Raw genomic sequence first — 21,628 nt, 5'->3', positions numbered from 1 at the left:
TCGGGCCTAGACCCTTCATCAGAAAAGCTTTTCTGATGAAGGGTCTAGGCCCGAAACGTCAGCCTCTCTGCTCCTATGATGCTGCTTGGCCTGCTGTGTTCACCCAGCCCTGCACCTTGTTGTCTCGGATTCTCCAGCATCTGCAGTTCCTACTATCTCTTGTTATCCCATAGTTTGCTATTACACACAACCCATTGTTAACCACTAACAGTCTCCATTAACAGCTATTCACCCTCCTAGCCAGATCATTATCCACTCCTTTGTCTGTCCAACTGTTTCTCTCTCTCTCTTTGGGCTCTATCCCCATCTATCATTTACTCCTTACACCCTCCCCCCACCCTACTGTCTGCATAAAAACCCACATGTTCCTAGCTACCATCCATTCTGAGGAAGGGTCACTGGATGTGAAACGTTAACTCTGATTTCTCTTCACAGATGCTGCCAACAATTTCTCTTTTTTTTAAGACAATGTTTAGCTTAAACAAAACCTAATAATTGCACAAGATAGGCAATGGGTCAGAAGACTGGACAGAATATAAAAACAGCTAAGAATAATTGAAATGGTAATAAGGAGAGAAAAATTAGAATACAAGAGAAATCTAACTATAAGTACAAAAACAGATCATAGAAACCTTATAGGCCATTCAGTCTGAGTTCACACTGGCCCTCTGAAGAGTATCCCACCCTGACCCAAACCCCCTACCCTATCCCCATAACTTTACATTTCCCATGGCCAACCTACCTACCTGCACTTCTTTGGACTGTGGGAGGAAACTGGAGCACCCGGAGGAAACCCATGCAGACATGGGGAGAATGTGCAAACTCCACACAGACAGTCACCTGAGGGTGTAATCAAGCCCGGGAGCCTGGCGCTGTGAGGCAGCATTGCTAACCACTGGGCCACCGTGTCACCCCGGTGATATTAAGAATTTCTATTGATATTTTTTAAAGATGGGAGAGTGTTAACAAAGTGAGCATTGGTCCAATGGAAAATAAGTCTGGAGAATAAACAATGGAAAACAAGGAGATGGCTATTGAATTGAACAGATATTTTATATTGAAATTCACTGCAGTGGATAAAAGTAAAATCCCAGAAATAGCTGTAAATAGGAAATGGAAAGGAGAAAAAAATTCAATAAAATTATAATCATTTTGGGGCAATGAGAGTCATGGATAGAGTAGATTGTCAAAGTCTTTTTTCCAGGGCAGAAATGTCAATTACTAGGGGACATAGGTTTAAGGTAAAAGGGGTTGAGGTTAAAGAGGATATGAAAGGCAGGTTTTTTTTTACAGAGGGTGCTAATACCTAGAATGAGCTGTCAGAGGCTGTGGTAGAAGCAGATACATTAACTATATTTAAGAGTCATCTTGATACATACATGAATTGGCAGGAAACAGAGGGATATGAGTTAACAAGGTGCAGAGCTGGATGAACACAGCAGGCCAAGCAGCATCAGAGGAGCAGGAAGGCTGACGTTTCGGGCCTAGACCCTTCAAAAAGTTTTTAGCTTACAAAGGCATTATGTGTCGGCGCAGTCTGGGTGGGCTGATGGGCCTGTTCCTGTGCTGCACTGTTCTTTGTTCAATGGTGCTGAGAAAATGGTTGCAGTTGCATGTTGACATAATCCTAGGTTCTGATGGACTTCATCCTAGAGTCTTAAAAAAAGTGGCTAGTGAGATAATTGATGCTTTTATTCCAATTTTCCTAAACTCTCTAGATTGAGGGAAGTTTCCATTTGTTTGAAGATTGGCAAATGTGACCCCTTTATTCAAAAAAGGAAGGAGACAGAAATCAGGAAACCACAGGCCAGTTAGCTTAAGATCTGTCATTGAGAAGATGCGAGAAACTATTTTCTAAAAAAGCTATAGCAGGAAATTTAGAAAAATTCAAGATAATAGGCAGGGTCAATATGGTTTTGAGAATGATAAATCATATTTAACCAATTCATTGGGATTCTTTGAAGAAGTATTGTATAAGGGAGAACTGATGAATATATTGTACTTAGATTTCTGGAATGTATTTGATTAGATGCCACATCAAAGGCTATTTTTTATTCTATTGGGGGTTGTGGGGATCGCTGGCTGGCCAGCATTTATTGCCCATCCCTAGTTGCCCTTGAGAAGGTGGTGATGAGCTGCCTTCTTGAACTGCTGCAGTTCACCTGCTGTAGGTAGACACACAATGCTCTTAGGGAGGGAATTCCAGGATTTTGATCCAGCGACAGTGAAGGAACAGCGATATATTTCCACATCAGGATGGTGAGTGGCTTGGAGGGGAAAAAAATAAATGCTCATGGTACAGGGGGTAACATTTTGGCATGGATAGAACATTGGAAACAGAGAGTAGGCAAAAGTGAGTCTTTCTTTGGTTGGCAAGATGTAATAAGTGGCATACCGTAAGGATCAGTGCTGAGACCTCTATTTTTCACAAAATCACATTGAAATGATTTAGATGAAGGGAGTATGGTTACTAAATTTGTTACGAATGATGCAAAGATAGGTAGAAAGGTATGTTGTGTTAAGGACATAAGGAGGATACAAATGGATATGATGGATATAAAATGAGCAATACTCTCACACACACTCATCTCGCAACCTGTCACACGTTTAAACGCTGACACACAGACGCTTCCCACATACACACTCTAACACACACACTCTTCACATCCTCACCTCACACTCTCTAACACACACTAAGAAACTTACATACTAACACATAGTCTTACTCACTCACAAAATCATTCACAATCACACTCACTGACACTCTTACATGATCATGCATTCACACTCAAAAACACTCTCATACTCTCACACTCATGCATGCAAACACATTCACTCTCATGCACACTCTTGCACTCACTCAAACACATTCATGCTCATATACAGAAACACACACTCACTTGCCCAATTGCATTCTCTCACACATGCATGCACACAATCACTCATACTTTTACAATCACACATGCACTCTCTCTTTCTCAGACACACACTTGCATTCTCTCACACTCACACTTCACATACTCATCTCTCATTGCCTCTGATACACTCTCTCACATAGACTAACGCACACTCTCACTCACACAGATATTCTCATGCTCACAAACTCACACATTCTCACATACACTCACACACTCATCTGATACCTTCACCCTCACACACACACCCGTACTCAGTCACTTCACAAACTCATGTCTCACACTTACATTCACAAGCACTCACGTATACACTCTCACGCCTACACTTACAGTCTCTCACACGTTCTCACACATACAAATACACTAACACACACACTGACACTTGTTCTCTCACACTCTCATGCTCTCATTTCACATTAATCCACACTCTCTCACACACACACACATACACTCTCTCTCACACCCATACATGCAAACACACATTCACTCACATACTTGTGCACTCTCTCACTTTCACTCAAACACACTCAAACACATTCACACATACACACAAACATACACACTTTCACTTGCACACTCACTTACTTAATCACACATACACAATCTAACACACACACTAACGCTCTCACACTCACAATCATGTGCACTCTCTCACACACATACACACTAACATACACTCTGTCACTCACTCTCACACTCAACACTCTCTTGCAAACAGTCTCATACTCGCAGTCTCTCACACACACCCATGGTCACTCAGAATTACAGACTCACACTTACACTCAAATATGCACATGCACTCAGACACACTCTCTCGCGCACACACACTGCTCACACACTCTCTTATGCGATCACACACTAACACAGACTCACCCTTTCACTCTTCATGCTCACAAATGCACACTCACAAAGTGGCCAGCACTCACTCACACTCACTGAGCCTCACAGTGACATACAATGACAGTATCTCAATCGAAAAAGCTCTCACATATGCACAATCCTACACACAAACACACGCACATGCCCACTCTTAAACATGCACCTTTACACACACTTGTACAATCACACACATGCACAATGTAATACAGGTACACATACACACACTCATGTACACACTCTCACATGCACTCACTCACACTCTCAAACTCACATCCAATTAGTCACTCACACTCTTACACACAAACACACTCTCACCCTCATACATACAAAGGCACAAAAACTCATTCGCATACTTGCACAATCTCTAACACAGTTATACACACTCACACACTCTCATTTATACATTCACACTCATCACAATCTAACAGCCACTCCCACACTCTCTCACACTTCATCCTCTCAAAGTCTCTCGCACACCCTCTCAAACACATGCACTCTCACAATCACACACACTGATACACACACATACAAACTCTTACTGTCACTACACAGTTCATGGCAGGACCCTGAACAGCATTGATGTACAGAAGAAACTCGGGGGTTCAAGTCCATAACTCCCTGAAAGTGGCCGTGCAAGTAAATAGGGTGGTAAAGAAAACGTTTGGCATGCTTGCCTTTACTGGTCGGGCAATTGAGTACAAGAGTCAGGATGTCGTGTTGCAGCTTTATACAATTTTGGTTAGGCCACATCTAGTGTATTATGTTCAATTCTAGTCGCCACATTACAGGAAGGATATGGAGGCTTTGGAGAGGGTGCAGAAGAGGTTTACCAGAATGCTGCCTGGATTAGAGGGTATCAGTAAAGAGGACAGGCTAGAAAAACTCAAATAGTCTTCCTGGAGTTACAGAAGCTTAGGGGAGACTTGATAGAAGTCTAAAAAATTATGAAATGCATACTGTGCCATACTGTTCTATGCTGTATGGTCTAAGTCTGAAAACTCTGTAACTGGAAACATTAAGACAAGATTCCTGTCCTTTTTTAGCCATGTTTCAGTAACAACTATGATATCATACTGCCATCATTCTATCTGCGCCCTCAGCCTGTCTGCTTTATTTGCTAAACTCCTTGCTTTGAAGTGTACATCCTTGAGCACTGACAATGACTTTTTTCTTCTGGTTAAAGAAGTAATTTCTTCTCGTTCAAGATTTATTGGTTATAGTTGATTCAAACAGATAGCTGAAATGAAATGTGCTTTGTTAATCATTTTATGAATTCATTGCTCAGGAATATTCAGTTCGCAAACATGTCAACTGTGGTAAATAGCTCTGATACAAGAAGCAATCCACTGCATTTCCTACCAAATGTTATCGACAATTAACATTTAGCAAGTGCCTCCTGGGTTAGTCTAAAACCAGCACAGAGAACAGTACCATCATCTTGATGTTCACAGTTTGTGTCTATTAACAAGTGATTGCGGTAACTTCAATATATTAGGTATTGCTCCAAAGGAACACCCATTTTCTATGTAATTTGAAATCAGGCTGCTTCCAGTTATGGTTCCCAACTCCCACCCTTCACAAAACAACAACTGCCTCACAGACCCAAGTCTTAGTTCCTAGTTAATCACCTTGGTCGCCTTATTCCCAGACCTCAGGCTCCAACACCTACGGCAATTCCTTCATTGCCAGAACTAACTTACCCTGCTCACTGCTCCACCAATCCCTGAATAACTGCATCAAACTAACCCAAAGTTAACACATGCATCATGCATAAATGATGTAACCAATCATTTTCAGTGTCAATAAGGGCAATAATGTACTAATTCAGCCAGTTTTACAGGTTCTATTGCGAATATATTTGAGTAGCAAATTATTTTGAGTAGCAAAGATTTAGTCTCCTGGATATTTTACTGCCTTCACACTGATCACTCACTGTGTACCAATTGCCAAGAAATGTAACAATCCTTAGACAATGGATACACGTTAACCGTGTTTCTGGGGGGGAACGGTGCAGATATTCCTTCACAGAGAAACTGGGAATAAGGATTGAAACTTCTGGGATGGATACAAAAATTAACTTAAATCAGTTACTTTTCAGTAAAACCTACAGCAAACTGCATTCTTCTAAAGACAAAGATGACTAGGCATGAAAAGGTCAACTTCCTTCACAAAGATGTGATGTTTGATAAAGATAACAAAGGCTTAAACACCATTATCTTGGACATCCTTGGGATGCAACCAGTATTAAGGGGCAATACCTTATAATGGCCTATTATTCAATGGATAGTATTCCATGCCACCTTTAATTATACAATATCAAAAAAATCATTGTAAATACCTCAACATGACTTATATGATTACAGGAGTCATTAATCACCTCCACTTGAAATTAATTCTGAAGCCTTATGGGTCTCACACTCAGATTTTGAGGTAATCTTTTTTGTTTGATGGATATCGTTGCTCTTTTTCAAAGTCTTGCAGTTGTATCATGTAGAGTTTGGCTTCTATCTTAGAAATAAGAACTAGTTAGCTCTTCATTCCAGCATTTGATTTAGCTTTGTGATTCACACTCTGCACAGAACCATTAGAACTGTATGCTTTCTATTTATTTTCTTTATATTAACATTTTAATTGTCTCATTCAATCTTCTGAATCAAGTTCTCAGAGAGCCCAACTCCTATTTCCTTTAGTGGGGGAATATAGCAGTCTCACTCAGACCGGTAAAATTTCCCAGAAATTACAGTCTAGCTATAAACTGCAGAAGAATCCTCAACTTTCCTTTCTGTGGACAGCTTAGTGGCTCAGAAGAGCCGTGTGATATGTCTTAGAGTCTAGCTCCCTCTGGTAGATATTGAGGGAAATTGGTTGACAGATACTGCTGATCCTAATAGCTCCAATTGAAGAGATACAATTGTTTAAAAAAAATACCACATCTACACGGACAGACAAATGTCTCTTTCTCACACCAGTGTTCTCCCCCTTTTCATCTGAATTTGTTGACTCTTTGTTGGTTTCACACTTATTCCAAGGGACATTACATATCAGCAATCTTGATCAGTAATGTCTGAATTGAGGAATCAACAGTTGTCTTCCATCTGGCCCTTACCTACATGCACTTATTACAGAAACTGCTGGGCATTAATGAGAGAGAAGCCTGGATAATTTCCCCTTCCTTATGCACAATGGTGCAAAGGTGAATAGTACTCTAACCTACCCACTGCCCCCAGACAAGACCAGATAATCTAGAATTGAACCCTAATGTTGCAAAATCTATGACTGCAACAGAGAGTGTCTCACATGTATAGGTTTAACTGTTCACATTGTCAAGGTTTATATCATTGACGAGTCTCAGAATATGGAATTTTCATAACAACTCACAGACTACTCTACAATTTCTGACTCATTTTACTCAATTATTCTGAAGAATGCATGTTGAAATTTTGTTTATGGAGTGTGGGTGACAGTGTTTGGGCAACATTTATTGTTCATTCCTGAATGCCCTTGAGGTGAGCTATCTTCACGAACTGCAATAGTCATTTGGCGTAGAAACACCCACATTGCTGGTAGGAAGGGAGTTCCAGAATGTTGACTCAGCAACACTGAAGGTGACATATTTCCGATGCAGTATGGTGAGTGGGTTGGAGGGGAACTTGTAAGTGATGATGTTCCTGTATATCTGCTGCCTTTGCCCTTCTAGGCAGTAACAGTTGAGGGTTGGAAGGTGCTGTCGAAAGAGGATACTGCAGTGAATGTTCTAGATGGTACCTCCCAGAAAATAAGTTTGTCAGAAGCAATATGTAATTTGAGAAATGACTTGTGGCCACGTGGAATGTTTAGAAGAAGCTGGTGATTTTCAACCTACGGTGCCCAATCTCTTCATGACATTGGTTGGCTAATGTAATTTCTGAGTCAGATGAGACCAATTGGTCACAGTTGATTGCTAAGATCAGTCAATGACTCTGTTACCATACGACCATGCAATGACCAGGATAGTAGAAGGTGGAATGGATGAACATTGTGTTCATCAAATCCCCTCTTCCTTCTCATGCCACTGTTCATAATCTTCCAAAGAAATTTCATTAACAACCAGCCAATAACACAAACCCTTAAAAGTAAGGGGGCGCTCATTTAAGTCAGAGAATTAGGAGACTTTTTGTTTCTCGCTGAGGGTCATGAACCTTCGGAACTCTCTTCCTCAAAAGGTGGTGGAAGCAGAGTGCTTGAATATTTTTAAGGAGGAATTAAATAAATTATTGATAAGCAAAGTTGTGAATGATTATGGGGGTTAGGCAGGAATGTGGTGTCATCAGATCAGCCATGATGTTACTGAATGGCTCAAGGGACTGAGAGGCATGGTCCAGCTCCCGATTTCAATATTTTGTGTGTCGCTCTATTTGTTTCCCAGCCAACTTATCTACCAGATTATGGAAAATTTCAACAAGGTAAAAGCAGGCATCACCTTGTCTAATTCTGCTCATGGTCTCCTGGTTTCCAACTTTGTCCTTCCCATTTGCTTATTCAGGCTGAACCAGAGATCCTTGGAAATATCTCTGGAGGAGCTGAAGAGTCTGGTGAAGGGGAGAGATGTCAAATCCATTGCTGGTGTGGAGGTGGTGGGGTTCAGTTCCTGGGTGTTTGGTGGGGTATCGGATGGGGGGAGGTACTGATAACGGTCAGGAGGTGTTCGGGGTCTGTATAGTTGGGGTGCATGCATGGTAAGTTGGGGGTCAGTTTAGTTGTAATGGAGTTAGACTAGGTATTTAATAATCTCATTTTTCCTATGTAGCTATTAACTGCAGCAGAACCCTCCAAACTCTCCAATTTAAATGTTTACTTTCAGAGGGTTCCAGGCATGAGAGAATTGCCAAGCTGAATCTTTAATTTCCCAGTGAGTCTCTCAGAGTCTGCTATGTCAGGAATCCCACAGGATCTCAACATACAACTCCCAACCACGCTGCAGAAAAGACTGATCATTGGAAAATCTGGACTGTATCTTCCTAAGATGAAGTTATTTTTCTAGACTTGACCTCCTCTTCAAACATATATTATTCCTCCTAATTATCAGATATTTCATAAACTTTTACAGCACAAAATTAGGCTCTGCAACCCATGTGGTCTCTGCAACGTACAAACCTCCTCACCCCAGACCTCATTTCACCTCATTGTACATCTTTTCAATCTTTTCTGTTTCACTCAATGCCTTAAATATATCTAATATTTTCTTGATGTTTTCCTTTTACTGATGGCTTGCAATTTTGATGCACTAGAAATGTTAGTTCTGGCAGTGATTCCAATAGGTATTTTGTAACCCTTTTATGGATCATTGCAACCTTTGCCCTTTTCCATTCTTTGAACAATATTTTGGCTTCTACTTATTACCTAAATGTGCCTGGCAATTTGGGACTGATGCCCAATGCCATTTACCATTTTCATGCCTCAAACTGAATGCTCACAACCTTGTCAACTTATGAAGCATAATTTTGAACATTCTTAATATTTGCCTGCCTCAGAATTGCTATGGAAACTTAGAAACATAGAAAATAGGAGGAGGATTAGGCCATTCAGCCCTTTGACCCTGCTCCACATTCAATATGATCATGGCTGATCATCCAACTCAGTACCCAGTTCCTACTTTCTCCCCATACCCTTTTATTCCTTTAGCCCTAAGACCTATGTTATGGCCTCAACCACTTTATGTGGCAGAGAATTCCACAGTTTCAGCACTCTCCAGATGAAGAAACTTCTCCCCATCTCAGTTTTAAACGGTCTACGCCCTCTTCTTAATCTGTAACCACTAGTTCTGTACTGCCTGGTCATCTGGAACAGCCTTCCTACGTTTAACCTGTTCAGTCCTGTTAGAATTTTACAGGTTTCTATGGGATCCTCCTTCCTATCTCTTATTGGAATGCAGTTTGTTACCAGAAATATAAAAACAGATCATAAGAGTTTTTATAAACATTTAAAAAAGCAAAGAGTTAACAAAGTGAGTGTACGACCTACAGAAACTGTCTGGAAAAATGATAGGTTAACCAAACAGGCATCTTGCATCAGTCTTCACTACAAAGGATACAAGTAACATTCCAGAAGCAGTGATAAATCAGGAAATGGAAGGTATGGAGGAACTCAGGACAATCAGAATCAGCAGAGAAATGTCACTGTGTTGGAACTGAGACTGCCAGTGCTGGATCCTGATGGACTTCATCCTAGGGTCTTAAAAGAAGTGACTGGTGAGTTAGATGATGCACCTCATTTCATTTTCTCGATGCATCCTAGGTTTGAGGACTATCTGATCTGATTGGATGACAGCAAATGTAACTCTTTTATTCAAAAAGGAGGGGGATAGAAGGCAAGATAAATACAAGCCAGTCAGCTTACCATCTGTCATAGAAAAATTTTAGAAGCTATTATGAAAGAAATTGTAGCAGGGCATTGAGATAAATTTGAGGTAATCAGGCAGAGTCAAAATGGTTTTGTGAAAGGGAAGTTCTTTAAGGCAGTAACCTGCTGTTGATAAACATAAACTGGTGAATGCACAGCTCTCAAGGTTTCCAGAAAGCATTTGATAAGGTGCCTCATCAAAGGTTATTGTAGAAAACAAAACCTCATGGTCTAAGGGATAGCATTTTGCCGTGGATAGAAGATTAGTTAGCTAACAGAAGGAGGACAGTAGGCATAAATTGGTCATTTAGTGGTTGTCAAGTTATAATGAGTGTGTGTACTGGGGTTATTGCTGGGACCTTAACTATTTACAATTTACATAAATGACTTAGATGAAAAAGCCAAAGGCATGGTTGCCAAATTTATTAATGACACAAAGTCAGCGGGAATGTAAGTTATGAAGAGGACAAAGGAGGTTACAAAAAGATCTTAATAGGTAAAGTGAATGGTCAAAGATGTAGCAAATGGAACTTAATGCGGGAAAATTGTCCATTTTGGCATTAACAATAAAAAAAACTAAATGGTGAGGGACTGCAAAGCTCTGAGATGCAGAGGGATCTGGGTGTCCTTATGCATGAATCACCAAAGGACATGCACAGCAAATAAACAGGAAAGCTATAGAATGTTATCGTTTATTGTGAAGGGAATTCAACATAAAAGTAGGGAGGTTATACAGGGTGATGAAATCACATTTGTATAAGGTCACTTTATTGAAGGAAGAAGGTAAATGCATTGGAAACAGTTCAGAGCAGATTTAACAGCCTAATATCTGGAATTAGTGTGTTGGCATATGAAGCAAGTTTGGACATAGTATGCTTGTATCCCCTGGAGTTTAGAAGAGTAAGCGGCAATTTGATTGAAACATATAAGATCCTGAGGGGTCTTGAAAGGGTAGATGTAGAGTGGATGTTTCCTGTGTTGGGAGCATCTTGAACTGGAGGTAACAGTTTAAAAGTCGGGGGTCACTCCTATGTAAAACCCAGACGAACCAAATGTTGTCTCTCAGTGGGTCGTGTGTCTTTGGAATTCTCTTCCCGAAAAGGCGGTGGAAACAGAGCCTTTGAACATTTTTAAGGCAGAAGTAGACTGATTCTTATTAAGCCCTGAGGTAAAAGGTTTTCAGGGAATAGGCGTGAATGGGGATTTGAGTTACAAATAGAGCAGCCATAATCATGTTAAATGGTGGAGCAGGCTAGTGGGGCTGAATGGCCTATTCTTGCACTTTATTCAAATGCTTTCTCTGAGAAGGCACATGCATTCACAGATAAAAGTAACTTAGGAGATTGGTCACTTTTCTATTGTGTCATTCACTTCAAGCATCCTTCACCCTTGTTTGCTCCAGGTGTACATTTATGAGAGCATTTTGGCACGCACTTAATAAACAGAGGGATATCCTTCATTGTGTCTCTACAACATGTGCTCTGTCCCTCCCCCATGGTCTTAATCTCATGTTTTATTTCAGATTTTGTTATTAGTCTCTTAACTTCCTTAAATTCCATTCAATTGTACTTCCTGTTTTACAAAGATCTTTGTCTCCATGTGCATGTGGTCATGTATTTGGAGACCAAGATGCAGACTCTAAGTGAGAATCTCTATTAAACCTTGATGTAGTGCTCAGGTGTAGAGATGGAGGAGAAGTTGTAGGAGCAAGAAGTTGAATGTGACATCAGACTGTAAACCACATTGGGGGTGGAGCAGGGTTTGGGGGCGAGAAACAACAGTAGCCACAAGTGTGCAGGAAACTAGAAAGAAGCAGGAGATATAAATTATGAGAACCACAAGCATAGCCATGCGGTGGCCTTTAGAAATTCACAGCCAATGAGCTGCAGGCAACCAAGAGATCATGGGATTTATCATCTTGGTTTAGCTGCATTCTCTTTTATGGGTTTTCGTGAAACAATAGTGTGAGTAGATTGGCTGCCCTTCTTTCAAAGAGTAGCAGTGGGTGACTGAACTGCAAACCAACTATGAAGCAAATTTCCCTTAACTGTCTGTTGATCAGTGGTACAACAGATTAAGTATTGATAAGCTGTTGTTAAAACTAGATATTGAACGCAGCAAACAGGGATACTCAAACAATCATTACTGTTTGATTTTATCAGTCTGTATTCAGGTCATCAACCTAACACTGTTTCTCTCTCGAAAGGTGCTGCTAAGCTGTACATTAAAAACAGAAAATGTTGGAAATAAAGCACAGGAAGTGAGGCAAAGGTTTTGTTTGCCAATAGAAATGAATTGTTGCAACTTTAAACTATGAAAAGGGAAATAAATGGTATGGTTTAGATCTGAAAAATAATCGATGTTTACTGCAGCACTGGCCTAAACAGGAGCAAGAGGTCACTGCAGTAAAATTGACAGTGGTTAAACAAATACATATGTAACATGGCATTGTACAGCACAAAAAGGAGGCCAATCAGTCTGCTATGCTTGTACTGATTGTTTGAAAAACCTCTGCAATTATTCCTACTCCCCTGCTCTTGCCCCATTACCGTGTCATTTTGTTCCTCAAGTATTTATTCAATTCCCCTTTGAAAGTTATTATTGGATCTACTTCCATAATATTTTAGCATTCAGGCATCACAATCTAAGATGAACTCTGTGTAAATAAAATTATCCTCATTTCTCCTCTTGTTCTTTGGTCAATTATCTTCAATCTGTGCCCTTTGATTAATGATCCTCCAAGCAGTGGAAACAGTCTCTTCATATTTAGACTACTGAATTCTATTGTAACTCTGAACATTTCTATTAAATCTTCCCTTAAGCTCCCCTTAAACTTCTCTGCTTTAAGAAGAGCAATTCCACTGTTTCTATCTCCAAATAATTTTGATGCTTCATCCTCTGGACCCCCTCCAAGGCTTTGACACACCATCTATCAAGTGATGCATAGAATTGGATACAAGACTCCGGTTGAGGTTAAATTTGTATTTTGTAAAAGTTTAGCATATCTTCCTTGCTTTTGTATAATAAACCTATTTGTAAACATCAAATATTTCATCTGCTTTTGTTTCAACTTGCCCTGCTGCCTTCTAATGTTTGTGAAGCCACAGTTCTCTCCACTCTTGCATCCCTTTCAGTTAATTCTGCTGACTGTACCCCAACTTACCCCAAGTCTCGTTCATAAATCACCCTCTGTGTTCACTGACCTACACTGGCTCCAGTGAAGAAATGTGATTCTGAACTTTATCTTCGAATCCTTCACTCTTCCTATCTGTGTTACCTCCAACTCCAACACTTCCCAGATTGCTGTGCTCCTTGAATTTCACTCTCTTGATCTTGCCCGATTTTAATCACTCTATCACTAGCAGCCATGCCTTCAGCTACCTTAGCCCTTATCACTGGAATATGCTCCCTCAACCTCTGCATCTCGGCTCTCTCTCTCTCGGGCTTTTAGAGACTTCTTAAAATCTACCTGTTTAACTAAGCTTTTGATCACCTGCCATATTACTTCTTCATGTGGCCAACAGTAATATTTTGATTGAGTTTTGTGATCAACATAAAAACATAGAAACTGGGTAGGGCAATCGGCCCACTAATCCAGCCCCATCATACAGTCATAGAGTCATACAGCAGAGAAACAGACCCTTTGGTCCAACTTGTCCGCACTGACGAGATATCCCAATCAGACCTAGTCCCATTTGCCAGCATTTGGCCCATCTCCCTCTAAACCCTTCCTATTCCTGTACCCATTCAGATGCCTTTTAAATGTTGTAATTATACCAGCCTCCACCACTTCCTCTGGCAGCTCGTTCTGTACACACATCACCATCTACATGAAAAAATTAACCCTCAGGTCCTTTTTAAATCTTTTCCTTCTCACCTTAAACCTATGCCCTCTGGTTTTGGACTCCCCCATCCTGAAAAAGGCATTTGCTATTCACCCTATCCATGCCCCGGATAATTTTATAAATCTCGATAAGGTCACCCCTCAGCCTCCGATGCTCCAGGGACAAAAGCCCCAGCCTATACAGCCTCTCCCTAAAATTCAAACCCTCCAGTCCCAGCAACATCCTTGTAAATCTTTACTGCACCTCTCTAGTTTAATAACATGCTTCCTCTCAATCGTGGTTTGGGAGACCATGTTAATCCTGTTAGGTGAATATAGTTGATGCTGATAAATGAAATCTAACACTAAATAAAATAAAACTTGCATTCACATAGCAGTTTTCAGGATCAGTAGCCATCTCAGTGTGTTGTACAGTCAATAAAGCAAAGCTAAATAAAAACCAAAAGAACTGCGGATGCTGTAAAGCAGGAACAAAAACAAAGTTGCTGGAAAAGCTCAGCAGGTCTGGCAGCATCTGTGAAGGAACAAACAGAGTCAACATTTCGGGTCCGGTGACCCTTCCTCACAACAGGCTGAATGAAGTAAAGCTGTCTCCCTCAAAGTTGATGTCGATCGGTCAGCAGAAGGGATGGGTATTTATGGAAGTTAAGACATGGGCAACAGGGTTAACTAAAAAGGATTCAAGAAAGTTGAGACCTGTGGTTTCATATTTGAACATGAAGAGATGTTGGAGAAGCAAATTAAATCATTATATTTATAAAGAGCAATAAACCAATTAGGAACACTAACTCGTGAATTTCACATCAACTCTAGAGCAGAAGTCATGAGACGTTGTGAAACGTGGTTTATTGAGCCATTTGTGGAAAAATATTTCTAATCTGATCTTGTTCAAATTTGGTATCCAATTTAAGAAGTATATGTAGGAACAACTTCTTAAATACGCAGTAACAATTTTTAAAACATTAACTCATGGGATGTGGCCCACCCCTAATTGCCCTGGAGAAAGTGGTGGTGAGTTGCTTTCTTGAACTGCAGCAGTCCTTGTACTGCAAGGATATGCACAAATCACTACATCTAGGGCAATATTAAGGAAGCCTAATCATGAGTCAGCTTGCATTTGTACACTTCTGCAGTTACACTGTGTCTCTACTGACTGAAGATAGCTAAATCAACACCATTACAACTGTTCTTCTGGTCAGTTATTCACTCCCTGGTTCATAAATGTCAACTGATAACATAAGCCAGAAGGACTCTTGAGGCACAGTGGCAACGTCCCTCACTCTGGTCCAGAAGACCAAGGTCAAGTCCCACTTGCTCCAAAGGTGTGTCATAAGATTTCTGAACAGATTGATTAAAAATATAAAAATTAAAAATATAAGGGTCTCTAGTGGTGCAATGGTTCTGTCTTTACTTCTGGACAAGAAATCCCACCTCTTCCAGACATGCGTCATAACAAGTTGATTAAAAGCATCTATAACGCCATTTATAATCCCATTTCTGAAACGTCAACTTTCCTGCTCCTCTGATGCTGCCTGGCCTGCTGTGTTCCTCCAGCTCCACACTGTGTTATCTCTGACTCCAGCATCTGCAGTTCTAACTATCTCTATAATGCAATCCACGGTTTAACTACCTGTTCACCCTGCGGTTCTCGGCAGATCATAAGATTTTACTGGGTTCTTTTGAACAATTAATACATTCTTTTAAACTCGTGGCTAATTATGCGCTGGGAATTCAACAGTGTGTGTGAGAATTTTCCGAATTAACCTGATAAGATGTTAAAAGAAGACATGCTATCAAAATTGAGTCATTAGGATTGTGCTAACAGAATGTTTCGCTGGGAGCCAGAGCCTAGTTGAAAGTGTTGCAAAAGGAAAGGAAATTGTTGTCACCGGGGTAACCGTGGCAGCTCAAAATGACAACAAGATTCACCTACTACATGAGTTTATCCTGTACACAGACAGGGGGTGAAGTGTAATTTCAGGTTGATTAGGAATCAAAGGAAACTACATTTATATAGCGCATTCCAACACAACAAGCCGTCCTAAAACACAATCCATTCACCGAAGTCCCTTCGGAATGAATTCAGTTCCCACTGTAAAGACACAAAAAGCGTCTCCTCCCATTCCAACTTAAAAATCAGCAAATGTTAAACTTGCTCCAAAGACACAAATGACCGTCCCTGGTATTTCTCAGACTGGAAAAGTATAACACCTTGTTTGGGGACAATGTTTCAGCCAGGAAGAGATCGTATGGGCTTCTTGCTCTGTGCACCTCAATAAGTTGTCGCATTAAACACGCCAACACCCTCGAACTAATTTAACGATAAAACTTACATAAATCTTAGAGTAAACTTAGAACAAACTTACCATCCCCTCGCTCCGTCCCTCAAGAAACTGATACATTCGATCCCACGGTACCGCCTCCCTCCTGCACAGTCCGATCCCACGCTACCGCCTCCCTCCTGCGCAGTCCGATCCCACCCTACCGCCTGCCTCCCGCACAATCCGATCCCACGCTACCGCCTCCATCCTGCGCAGTCCGATCCCACGGTACCGCCTCCCTCTTGCACAGTCCGATCCCACGGTACCGCCTCCCTCCTACACAGTCCGATCCCACGGTACCCCCACCTCCCTCTTGCACAGTCCGATCCCGCAGTGCCGCCTCTCTCATACAGTCCGATCCCACAGCGTTCCTCCCTCCCAACAGTCCGATCTCAGAACCTCTCGGCATTTCCTGGTTGAAAGATAGAACAGTGCAGCACAGGAACAGACCCTTCGGCCCACCATGTCTGTGCTGACCATGATGCCATTCTAAACTAATCCCATCTGCCTGCACATGATCAGTAACCCTCTACTTCCCGCCTGTTCATGTGCCTTTTAAACATTGCTAACATATCTGCTTCTACCACCTCCCCTGGCACCGCATTCTGGGTACCTACCACGCTTTGGGTGAAAAAAATTGCATCGTACATCTCCATTAAATTTGCCCCCTCTTAACTTAAACCCATGCTCCCTAGTATTTGATGTTTCCACTCTGGGAAAAAGATTCCAACTATTAATTCTATCCATGCCTCTCATAATTTGACATACTTTATTAGGTTGTCTCTCAGCCTCCGATCCTCTAATGAAAATAATCCAAGTTTGTCCAACCTCTCCTTATGGCTAATACACTCCATTCCAGGCAACATCCTGGTAAACCTTTTGCACTCTCTCCAAAGCGTCCACATTTTTTCTGTAGGCTGGGTACCAAAACTACACATAATACTTTAAATGTGGTCTAACTAAGTCTTGTACAGTTGCAATAAGTTGCTAGCTTTTGTACTCAGTGCCCCAACTGATGAAGGCAAGCATGCTGTATGGCTTCTTTTACCAGCTTATCCACTAGTATTGCCACTTTTAGGGAGCTATGGACTTGTACCCCGAGATCTCTACATGTGTGCGCCAAGGAAGTCAATCCAGGTGTACCCCAACCAGAAACCTTGGATGAACTGGGAAATCTACTGCCCACTGAAGTCCAGGTTTGCAGCATTCAAGTTAGATGACTAAGACCTATACAGAAAATCCAGGTATGACCTCTGCAAACCCATCAGAGATACTAAGAGGCAATACTGGGCCAAGTTAAAGGCCCAAACCAACCATATGGACACCTGCTGCCTGTAGCAAGGCCTATACAACGTAGCAGGATACTAAATAGAGCTCAGCAAGTTAGTGGACAAAGACACATCCCTGCCTGTTGCGCTCAATGCTTGGTTTGAACAGAATGCCAGTGGCACGGTGTCACCAATCCCGACAGCCCCGGATTCACCTGTTCCCTCGGTCACTGCTGCAGACGTCATATCAATCTTCCTGGGAGTCAACCGAAGGAAAGTGTCAGGCCTGGATGGAGTCCCCGGCCAAGCACTCAGATCCTGTGCGGACTAGCTGGCAGAGATATTCACTGACATCTTCAAACTCTTCTCCTACAAACCAAAGTCCCCACCTGCTTCAAGTAGACCACCATCATCTCAGTACTTAAAAAAGCACATGCAGTGTGCCTTAATGACTACCGCCCACTGGCTCTGACCTCCACATCATGAAGTGCTTTGAGAGGCTAGTCATGACCCACATCAACTCTGGCCTCCCAGCCTGCCTCAATCCCCTGCAGTTTGCCTACCGATGTAATAGGTCTACAGTGGATGCCATTCTCATAGCACTGCACTCATCCCTGCAACATCTGGACAACATGGACACCTATGTCAAACTCCTGTTCATCGACTATATCTCCACCTTCAACGCCATTATCCCCTCCAGACTGATCTCAAAACTCCGAGACCTAGGAGTCTCTGTAACTGGATCCTCAGCCTCCTGACCCATAGACCGTAATCTGTGAGGATAGACAACTGCACTTCCTCCAAAAAAAACCCTCAACTGCAGCCCACCCCGCCCCCCAGGATGTGTTCCCAGCCCACTAATGTACTTCCTGTACACCCACAACTGTGTAGCCAAATTCTGAATAAAAACCATCTACAGGTTTGCTGATGACACCACAGATATCAAACAACGATGAGTCAGAGTACAGATAAGAGATAGAGGGTTTGGTGATGTGATGCAATGAGAACAATCTGTCTCTCAATGTTGGCAAAACAAAAGCACTGATCATTGACTTCAGAAAGAAAGGAGGAGAACATGCCCCCATTTACCGTAACAGAGCACAGGTTGAGAGGGTGGAGACCGTCAAGTTCCTAGGACTGATGATAACCCACAACCTGCCCTGGACTTCCCATGTAGATGCAACAGTCAGGATGGCACAATAATGCCTCTCCTTCCTCAGGCGGCTCAGGAAATTTGGCATGTCCATAAGGACCCTCACCAACTTCTACAGATGCACCATTGAAAGCGTACTATACAGGTGGGTTATGGCCTGGTACAGCAACTGCTCTGCCCAGGACCATAAGAAACTACAGAAGGTAGTGTGCACAGCCCAGACCATCACGAAAGCCAACCTTCCATCCATGGACTCCATTTACCTCTCATTGCTGCAGGAAGGCTGCCAACATCATCAAACACCCCTCCCACCTCAGTACTGCTCTCCTCTAACCTCTTCAGTCAGGCAGAAGATACAGAAGCTTGAACACATGTACCAACAGGTTTAAGAACAGCTTCTTCCCTGCTGTTATTAGACTGCTGAATGGAGTCTCTAACTTCAAATAAAGTTGATACTTGTTAATGCTTCACGCACCTCCTGTGCAGTGTAACCTGTATGCCTCACTCTGTCCAAGCATCCTATGATCTGTGTGTCCTTTCTTACCATGATCTGCCTGTACCACTTGCAAACAAAGATTTTCACTGTACTTAGATACACATGACAATGAATCAAATTAAATTAAATCACATCAATGCTTCTAAGGGTCCTGCCATTATAGTAGACTTTGTTCTTGCATTTGGCCTCCTATCACTTCACAATTGTCCAGATTAAACGCCATCTGCCATATCCCCATCCACCTTTCCAACTGATCCATGTTATGCTGTATCCCTTGATAACATTCCTTACTATCCACAAGTCAGACAAGTTACATTTTCATGCAATTTATATAAATTACAAACAAAGGTACCAGCACAGATTCTTGTAGAACACCACTGGTCACAGACATCTAGTCAGAAAAATACGCTTCCACAACTACCCTATATCTCCTATGACCAAGCCAATTTTGTATCCAATTTGCCAACTTGTCATGGAACCCACATGGCTTAATCTTCTGGACCAGCCATGAGGGACATTGCAAATGCTTTAATAAAGTCCGCGTAGACAACATCCACTTCCCTTCCCTCATCAATCATTTTCGTCACTTCCTCAAAAAACTCAATTAAGTATGTAAAATAAGACCTCCCCAGCATAAAGCCATGCTGACTATTCTGAATAACTCCATTCTTCTTCCAAATATGAGTAAATCCTGTCCCTAAGAATCTTCTTCAGTAACTTCCGGATGACTGATGTAAGGCTAACTGGCCTACAGTTTCCTGGATTGTCACTGTTGCCCTTTTTAGACAAAGTAAGAACATTGACTATTCTCCAGCCTTCAGGGACCTCACCTGTGGCTAAAGATACAAAGATCTCTGTCAAGGTCCTAGCAATCTCTTCGCTTTCCTCCCATCATGCACTGCAAATTCATCCACCGTAACATTTTTCATGACACCCATTGCCCCCTCCTTCTTAGTATCAACATACCCCTCCTTAATCTTACCATCAGCTCCAGAAACTATAAGCACTTGGAGCATCTGTGCAAAACCGATGCCTCCTGCTCTCAGGAAATAGTAAAAATCGGAGTGAAAGTGAGAGAGACCCTTCATTCTGGGGATGAGTTTGGGAAGACACCAGGCTCCAAGTGATCCCTGACCCCGAGAGGCCACACACACAGGATTAGGAGAATTGGAGACCTCACACTCTTAGGGGTGGGGAGATCTAGACACTAAAGAGACTGGGAGGGTGTGTGGTGAGCGGCGATATCCAAAGATTCTGTGGGATGCAGGAGGCCCCATGCTGGCAGGGAAACCCTAGATTCCAGTTGAGGTGGGAAGGGAGACCCTAGACTCCCCATTCTTCCTGTGCTGATGTGGATTGAGAAATCTGTTGGTCAATAGTGTGGGGAAAGTAGCCGCCCTTAGCATTTCTTGTGGACACGTTGAAGTCATCACCATTTCAGGGTGTAATATTCATCGAGGCTACATTCAGGCATCAGGAGCTGTGAATACTGGCTGCGTATTCTGTGGGACAGGATCAGGAGGTCAGAGTTCAATTGGTTCGGTCAGTCCATTCCATTCCTGATGAATCCATACTGCTAACCCATCCCTCCTTTCCCAAAAACACTCAACTAACCAAAGAAGACTACTGGAACACATATTTAAGAATTATATGGAAAATAAAGGAAGAGTTTTTTCTGCTTTGAAATGAGTTTTAGCATATGGTTTATTGGAAATTACACCAACTGTTTAATGTGTGCATTGACTCACAAGCTTTTATTGAGATCTCAAACTCAGCACCAAGCTCATGGTCTACAGGGCAGCGATGGTCCCCACCTTCCTGTATGCATCAGAATCATGGACCATATACAGCTGACACCTCAAAATCCCTGGAGAGCACACCAGCGCTAACTCCACAAAATCCTGCAAACCCACTGGTAGGATAGATGTAAAAAATGTGAGCGTCCTCTCCCAGGCCAACAGCTATTACAAAGATGTGGTTACAGCGTGACCAAGAACTCAATATTCAAGGGTATTTGATGTTCCAGAGAGTAGGCAAAATGAAAAGGTGGTAGATTAGCTTTGTTAATCAAGAATGATATCAGTGCAGTGGAGTAGGGATACAGTTGCAATCATATTGGGTGGAAATAGGAATAGCAAGGGTAAGAGTCATCGGTGGGAGTCATCTATAGGACACCAAAGAGTTGCCTCACATAGCCAAGAACAGGCTATTTTAGGTCTGATAATGTGTAATGTGATAGGATTAGTAAGAGATCTTATAGTTAAGGATTCTCTCAGGGGTAGAAATCACAACATAATAGAATTTTAAGTTCAATGTGAAGGAAAGCAACTTGGGTCTCAAATCAACTTAATAAGGACAATTACAGTGGTATGAA

General features: G+C 41.9%; 1 protein-coding gene across 1 annotated transcript in view; it reads right to left on the bottom strand.

Annotated features, from left to right (window-relative positions):
* The window catches only part of cracr2aa (calcium release activated channel regulator 2Aa), a 92,939-nt gene extending 76,481 nt beyond the window's left edge, over positions 1-16,458 (bottom strand). Inside the window, exon 1 of the mRNA XM_048607400.1 lies at positions 16,383-16,458. The gene's annotated coding sequence lies outside the window, so the exon portion shown is untranslated. The remainder of the gene's footprint in view (positions 1-16,382) is intronic.
* Positions 16,459-21,628: the final 5,170 nt, after the last annotated feature.

Source organism: Rhincodon typus, chromosome 18 (assembly GCF_021869965.1).
Source record: "Rhincodon typus isolate 14 chromosome 18, sRhiTyp1.1, whole genome shotgun sequence".
In the NCBI taxonomy this organism is placed as follows: Eukaryota; Metazoa; Chordata; class Chondrichthyes; order Orectolobiformes; family Rhincodontidae; genus Rhincodon; species Rhincodon typus.
Note: the sequence above shows the minus strand (reverse complement) of the source record. Positions and strands in the feature narration are given on the sequence as shown.